This window comes from Ornithodoros turicata, chromosome 1 (genome assembly GCF_037126465.1).
Source record: "Ornithodoros turicata isolate Travis chromosome 1, ASM3712646v1, whole genome shotgun sequence".
NCBI lineage: Eukaryota > Metazoa > Arthropoda > Arachnida > Ixodida > Argasidae > Ornithodoros > Ornithodoros turicata.
This window is the reverse complement of record NC_088201.1, coordinates 117,997,405-118,005,823: the sequence shown is the minus strand read 5'-3', so window position 1 is coordinate 118,005,823 and position 8,419 is coordinate 117,997,405.

Below are 8,419 nucleotides of genomic sequence, written 5' to 3'. Positions count from 1 at the left end.
AAGCGCCTGGAGTCCACGCAAAACCGTGTGGAACCGTCCTTTTTAACGAGCACTATAGGGGAGGCCCACGGGCTGGACGATGGCTCGATGACATCTTGATCCCTCATGTCGCTGATGAGTTTGTCGACCTCCTTGAAACTTGCCAGCGGAAGTCGTCTGGAAGCCTGCTTTATAGGGGAAGTTGTCCCGGTGTCTATGTGGTGCAGGGCTGCCGTTGTTCTGCCGAGATCTGCCGCTGAGAACGAGAAGACGTCGCGGAATTCCTGGAAGAGTGCACGTGCCTTCTCCGCCTGGTCCTGCGTCAGCGGCGGTTGGGAACCCTCGATCAGCTCATCGATGTAGTGCAGTAAACTTGTATTGTGCTCCATGGCAGCAGGAGGAGGCGCATGACCCCCGGCCCTCTCTTCTGTGAACTGTATCTCTACAACTTGGGAACACTGCCCCAGGCGTTGTCCACGCTGAAGCACAATTGGTGAGGGAGTTGCGTTAAGAACGCGAACTGGTACTGCTCCTTCACCATGATGGACGAGACCGCGGGCGACCATGAGCCCAGCGCTCGGGGGACCTTCCGCACAAGGCTCGACGACACAGACGTTCGGGGCTTGCCCTGACGACATCCGTCCCGGTATAAGTAGTTGCGCGTAGGGCGGCACCGTGACGGTGCGGCGACACACGACGTAGGAGGGGTCCGCGTCAGGGTCCCTACACGAGCGGAGGACCAGTTGCCGGTCATCGAGGAGGAGGGTACCATCTCGGAGGTTCAGCACGCAGTTGTACTCCTTCATGAAATCGTAGCCCAATATACAATGATCCGTGATATTGGCTACTAGAATGGCACGCCGAAATTCATGTCCCGCAATGGACAAGCAAACCGTGGCGACCCCTTCCACTGGTACGGTGTCCCCAGCAACCGTGCGTAGATTTTCCTGAGGTGACGGGTGCAGCGTCACCTGGTCTCCTTTCGGGAGACTAGCCAGGAAAGACGAGCTGATGAGGCTTATCGTCGCACCAGTGTCAACTAACATCCTACAGTACTGTCCATTCACTTGTCCATCCACATAGAAACCAGCAGTCGAGGGCGCTTTCTGAATAATCTTGAGAGCTGTGCGACGCCCGGTACGCCCAGCTGATCTTAGTTTCCCGACCCCCCGGTGCCACCACGCAGCCCGCGGCCGCGCCTGAAGCTAGTGCGTCCTGGGTCACGCATTGGTGGAGTGGGACAGACGCGTCGCAGGTGGCCTCGGCCTCCGCAGTTCCAGCACGTGGGTGGCTGCGCAGCCCGTATGTCGTACCACGGTGTCGGTGAGGTAGCACTGTGGTCTTCCACTTCGTCCAGCACACTTCGAGCTAAGGCCTGGGTCGTTCTGGCTGCCTTCTTGGCCGCGTCCACTTCCAGCGCACGGGTTAGTGCAGCCCGCAGTCCGGTCGAGCCCGCCAGTCGAACGCCCTGCTGAACGTCGGGGTCGGCTATAGCGTCGACGAAGTATCCCACGGCGACGGTGTCGACGACATCTTGGGCGCAGTCAGCAAACACTATTCGCACTTTCCGCTCAATATCATACGCCAACTCGCTCAGAGATTCCTTTGGCAGCTGGACGCGGCTCCTGAGTTGGGCGTGGTAGCCCCGCTGATGACGGTCCCCGAAACGATGATCGAGGGTTGCGATCAAGTGTGAGTAGCTACGGCGCTCGGATGCAGACAGCGCTTGAAGGACAGAGAGCGCGGTGCCTCGTAAGGAAGAGACGAGGTGGCTCGCCCGCTGCTCGCTAGTCCAGCCATTAGCGTCCGCCACGACTTCGAACTGAGCTAGATAGTCGCTCCAGGGCGTTTCCCCGTTAAACTTGTCTGGCTTTGCGGTCCCACCGGTAGAGGCGCCGGCAGGTCCACGTGGCACGCTGACCGGTCTTATGGCGTCCGTGCTCTCCGCCCCATGCTCCATCGACGTAGGGGCCCGCGTATCACCATCCCCGTGTGGCCGCTCTTGTGGCCGGTCCTGTGGTGGACACATCATCGAAGCAAATTCGGCTCGCATTTGCTCCATCATTCCGCGCATGTTCTCACGAAGGAGAGTCTGCAGCTGCTCCTGCGTGACGAGCCCCGTAACTTCAGATCGCTGGTCAAGGTGCGCCGGTGGTGGTGATTGCTTTCGTCGGCGAGGGGGCATACTTGGGGTGTCCCGAAGGATCCCACTTCTGACACCAAATGTTACAGGTTACAATAGGTCTGAGTACAATATAGTCCTTGCAGTCCTAGTTCCACAGCTCAACTGTTCGTGGTCCCGTGCCCCCAGTTGCCTGTCTCGGGTCACGTGCCCGTTTGCACAGCCGTCATCGTCTTCGGCTCCGCAACAATATGGAGGAAGCTCTAGATCCCCTTGGAAGCTTGATTTGCTTGCCCAGAAAGACACAAGCCCCATAGGAAAGCACTATTGTGTTCTGTCATTATGAAAGCACTAATGTTTTTTTTTTGGAAATCGCTGTGCGCATGTTTCTTGACACAATTTTGTGCTGGTGAGATCTGGCTATGCTTATCGGCTTCAATGCAGGATGCTGCTGTTTATGTCGACTGGGAGAAGTTCTGACAAAAAAGCGTGTCTTCAGGATATCAGACTTGGTTATTCGATAAAAGTAGAGGTAGAAATATCCCGCAGGGGCATACAATGAAATATTGCGAGCAGTGTTTGGTGTCAACGAATTTGTGTGGACAAATGAGAGCCTTCACGGGGGGCATATAAACACAACACTAGAGTGTCAAGCAGCCCATGTAGTCATGACGTCGATACCAGTGTCAGGAGTGTGCAATAATTCGTGCAAAATTGTGAGCATGTTTCACCTTGCCGGTTCAGGAGAAAATCCACAGAGAAGTGAAGGTCTCAAAATTTTATAAGGACGCACATGTAAGTACATGTATAGCTAAAATGTGTGCTCTACCGCTTCCAGCACACCACACCAGAAGGGGAGGGCAAATATGCCAACAACCAACATTTCTGCAATGATGATGTACCGTAATATTAGAAAATATTCAAGGTGACAGCTACTAGCTTTTATGCTGACATTTATCATCTGCTAACAGCAGATGTGGCTTTGTAGACTGCCACCGCAAGACACAAAACAAAAGAAACCTGGCTGCAGACTTTATCAAAGCAACATATTTCTGGGATGCGATTACTCCCAACACAAGCCCATGACCGTGATTCACACAGTGTTCTCCTTCATTGTGTGAGCAGTACTGTGTATGCCCAACACTTTGTTTCTTTTCTTCAAAATTATGTGTTACGGGCACAGCAGTGCCTGTACCTCATGCTTTTGAGTTGTTTCTTTCCATTAAATCAATAAAACCTGTTACGCATTTCCACAACGATTATTGTTATTAAAGATATCAAGTGCTAGTTCTGAAGTACAGATGTTTGTCCCATGCCACATGCTATGGAAAAAAGAAATATTTACTACATTGTGCATGGAGACACAACTCCAATGCATTGATAGCGCAACAGAGCGGAATTCTATTTTGCAGTTTAGCATGAAAAGCAGAAGCACTAGCTGACACTCTTACTGGCACAGGAAGTACCAACACTCAACAGTTGAAATTACTGCTGTACATAGGACATGAAGAGTGAGTGAATACCGGAAATGCTGTCTGTTACAGATAATGACAAAATGGAAATCATGAAAAAGGGAACTGTGATGGAAGGACATGTAGGGTGTGTTGGAGCCGGTGCAAAGAGAACCAGTAACCACAATTACCAGTACCGTGAAATATATGTAGATCACAGGGACCTCTTGTTATTGGTAATGCTGTTTTCCACTTTGTACTGTGGCACACAAGTACATCGATCTGTCTGAAGCGCAGTTATGCTGAGGACAGTCACAACGTGGCAGATGACATTTGTATTGTCTGTGCTAAATCATGGGTATCATTATGATGTGACTGCAGATGTATGACAGATCACATGATCTGAGAACACAGGCATGCTCATTTTTTGCAAGATTTCCTGGCAAATCTCACATGCTATACATTGTTAACAGCTGTCATGACACTGATGTCATGACATGGTGGCGACACGGATGTCAACGACAGTCCAGCTTTACACTGGTGTGATCTGTTCACACGTTCCTGTTCACGTTCAAAAACACGTTCCTGTGTAATCAGGTCACATCATTTATTATATACATCTGCATTCACATCCACATTGCAACCATGTCTCTATTTATCATGAATGTCTAAATGCCTGTAATTTCGTTCCGTTGTGTCTGTCTTTAATATGTTCTAAATAGCTGAGTTCGAGCATTAAGTATAGAATAGTAGAAATTGTAGTGATACTGCATGAACCAAACCAATGGCCACTTCTGATATACACTTCACTTCACTGTACTTGCAATTATGTTGCAACTTCGTTCTCCTTACACCAGTACAGGTACGTGCTATGTGCCCACGGTTCTTCCTTTTTGACATGTCCTGTATATTACCTGATAGGAACAGGTACTCCCATTTTGTACTAGCTCACCTCTGCCTTTTCTCACACTCCACCCCTAAATGCACACCAGTGAATGAAGGATGAATGCAATATGGGCATACTACCGCCACAAAATTTTGATGTAATTAAGAGTGTTGTTATCAGCACCATTACAAATTATTCTAATGTGTATGAATCTGTCACTCGAAAGCCCATAGGAAAGTGTGCCTAGATGCTTTTCCAATGCAAGACACCACGGCACTCATTTACATCTAGAAAGGTTGAACCTTCCTTCCCTCACATCATCACCAGGAGAATATGTGGCGCCTCAAGTGTACTAGTTTTACTACATAACCGGCACAAAATGCCTGTGACATATGATACACCTTCTTATTTAGTTTGTTTTAGGAAAACAGTTCTTCAATGCAATACGTGAAGAGAACTAATTGTCGTACAAATATGTGGCTGGAACGTCACTAACCCTGCTTAAATGCATGAAAAACATGTCATTGTAAGAGTAGAAACCATTGCTTCAGGAATATTGTGATTGTGTGTGCGGAATTTTTTCTGTCTTCTAAAGAGGAGTTTGGCACTACCTCTACCTCTGTTTTTTTTTTGTAACCCTGCCCCGTCCCACTTTCTTTTAATGCACCCATATGTGTACATAAAGTTCAATAAAGTGTAATGAAATAACTATATGCCCTTCATGTGTGCCAACATAAATGTGTTTGCCCAAAATATGTGAAACTGTTGTTGCTGTTGGGTGCTGTTAACTTGCAAACCATCCCCCCCTCCCCATACGTCACCTATTAATTTCCAGAATACACCACCTGAAGACATCGCATGCTCATCACTGGCTATTGAAGTTAGGTGGTCAGCCATGCAAAAACATATATGTTATTTTTCTGCATATTAAGCAATGTCCCACATTTCTGCTCCCAGACTACACTACACTAATATACTGTCTGGTTGTGTAGCTTTGTGCTGACACAGCTGAATGAATATGTCGGCTTTTGTAAAGTTACAACTGCCAAAGTGTCTCAAAAGATAACAGAAAATGTGGAAGAAAGATATACAATCCTGTATTTCCTAAAAATTAATAGCAGAATATTGTAGATACGATGACTATGATTTCAAGTTTCATTCTTTTCTTTATATGAGCTTATTTGCATTGCATTCATTTGTCCATTACAGCCTTCCACTTACTGTCCATTACATATCAATACAGAAAGCTACCAGACAATGATCAGTGCTGCTGTTTGCTTTGATATTCCACAGTGTTGTTTCTCAAGAAATAGCACAATCTCTCAGCACACAGTTGTGCAGTTTATAACTGTGTAACTACGCAGTGCACAATTGCATGGGGCATATGCACAAATTTTTCAGAGCTTTACCATCTGTATTTCAGGTTGTCTGCAATACAGGACAGTGTAGAAAACTGGGAACAGTCAGAGAACTATAGCATGACTTAAAAGCTAAAAAAAAAATTCTCAAGAACGCTGTATAGAGCTGCTGATGTAATCGTGCAATACCTTAATTTGCACAATTGGACAGTGGCAGTTCACAGAGCACCCTTGTCAAAGGAGAAGCAGAGGTCACACAGGCCTCTCATGTGATTTTACTGTCAAAGTTCAGCTATCTCTGTCAAAGTGAAGTGGTAACTGCAACTGCATCACCATAGAAATTCTTTCTGAACAAAAAGCCTAAATTAAAAGCCTCAGCTGGCATATTATAGCATGGCATCAGCTGTGGGGAGTTTTTATGCATAGGTGGTGGTGATTGTTCGGCATGTAATGGTGCAATGATAATGGAAGTCAGGTTGTTTACAATGCCAGTATGAAGTCAAGACAGGAGCTGATAAAGAATGAGAAGAAATGTATAAGTCCCTGACCAGGTATGTAAAAGTGTTTCCTCAATAATATATGACTCTGAACAAGCAAGCACAATGCAAATAGCAGCACGGATTTGCTTGTAGCTGATGTTGCAGCTGTTGTTAAATGTGTTTGCGTTTATCCATTGTATGTTTTCTCCACCCTTGAAACACCATTATTAGACAAATAAGACCTTCTGCACGAGATATTTAATGAATTTTAATAGCAAAGAGAAGATTGTTTGTATTTTGTGTATGTGGTCTCAATAAACAACAAATTTTAAATGGCTCGGACCTATTGTAACGACACCAAAGTGAGCACTTTTATTTTTGCAGATATGGCACCTGTGATGTCAAGTGGGCTCAATATATGACTCTAGGCCAAGTGTGTACATTCCCATTATATTAAGTTCCAGCAAGTGACAGTCACAGCACAGCCAGTCTTTGTTTGCTGAACAGAATAAATCAATTCAGTGCTTGATGATTTGTACAGGAATGTTATATGCAGAGATACGCAGATAAAGGAGGTCACACTTAACCTTAGCACCGCACTGATAGAACGACAGGAGGTCACGACACTGGCAACTTCCACACAACTCACAGGCAGGGGCACCCTGGGTAACACAACGAAAACAGCGCTAACACACACATACACACGCACACGCACACGCGCACACACACACAAACACACACACACACACACACAGACAGACAGACAGACAGACAGAGGACGGGGATGTAAACAGGACTGCACCGTTCGTTCTCCGTCGTGCGCCCGAACAAACGCACCCAGCGAAGCGATGCTTTAATGCGTTGCAGATTTGTGACTCCTTGTAAAGTACCACGTCAATTTCTTGAAACCATAACACTGTAAAAGCGTGTGGGAGTCCGATGCAGGATATGGCCACATTTGCATCAATGTTATTGCTGTTTACTTACAGGCAGCCTACCGTTAGGATGCGCCTGCACACACGGTACGCACATGACACCAGACTTGAAAGCGTAAAAACACGCTGCTGAGATGCCCCAGCGATTGAAAGGCTATCTTGATCGTTGCAATTCACCACACAGGCCGCACAACAAACGATAAACAAGCGGTGGTCCATGGAGGTGCAGTTATTATACTCAACCGCAATCGACGATCGTACACTGACAAAAGTACAACGATCGCCTCCACGAGAATACGTACTCCTGCCTCTTCAATAACATGGCAAACACGCTCTTTGTACATTGTTTTAGCAATCATATTAACAAACACAAAGGCGGGCTTAACCGCCGGCTACCAACACACCATCCCGCAACCACCTGTAGCAGCGCCAGCGCCGCCTGAACTTTTCTTTATCAACCTCATGACACGAAAAAAAAAAAAGAAAAGAAAAGAAACGAAACCGGGCGTCTTTCTCTTCGTGGCTCTTCCGGCGTCTGCTAATTTCTCCCTCCCTTCTCAAACGTGACAATGTGAATAATGCGCATGCGTTGTGGTCAAAGGGCTTCAGAGCAGGAGAGATCACGTGATCAACTTAAACCAGACGTCACTAAACCAGTGGCTAAGTGTGACTGGTGAATACAGGCGTAAGTGGAGCATGGAGGAGGGTGACCGTAATATAACTTATGAAAGAACGCCGGGCCTGATGCCTTTTGTCTGGTAATCAAAGGAGTAAGAGAGCTGGGCTTTAATGGCTGAGACGCTGGCAAAAGGATGATAATCACGAGCAATAAACCGCGCTACTCTGTTCAGTACAGATTCAACTTTGTCGATTAAGAGATGTTGGGATGGGTTCCAGATTGTAGAGGCATATTCCAGTTATTTTGAACATGATGACGGCAGATGTTCTGAGACTGGAACGCATTGAAAGGACAAATACATACAAAGCATCGAGTACCTGTGAAACCGTGGTAACTTTCAGAGGAATTCGTTTCTTCTTGACGTAACTTAGCCACAGTAACTTAAGCCAACTCCCAAGTTACTTTTAATATGGATTTAACTCAGGTACACTTGCTTGCTAACGTGATATTCAATCAATGACAGTATTCTATTCAGGAAGTAAGAATCGCTGCCATTGAAATGAAGCTGTACCATTGTGCGCCCACAGGGA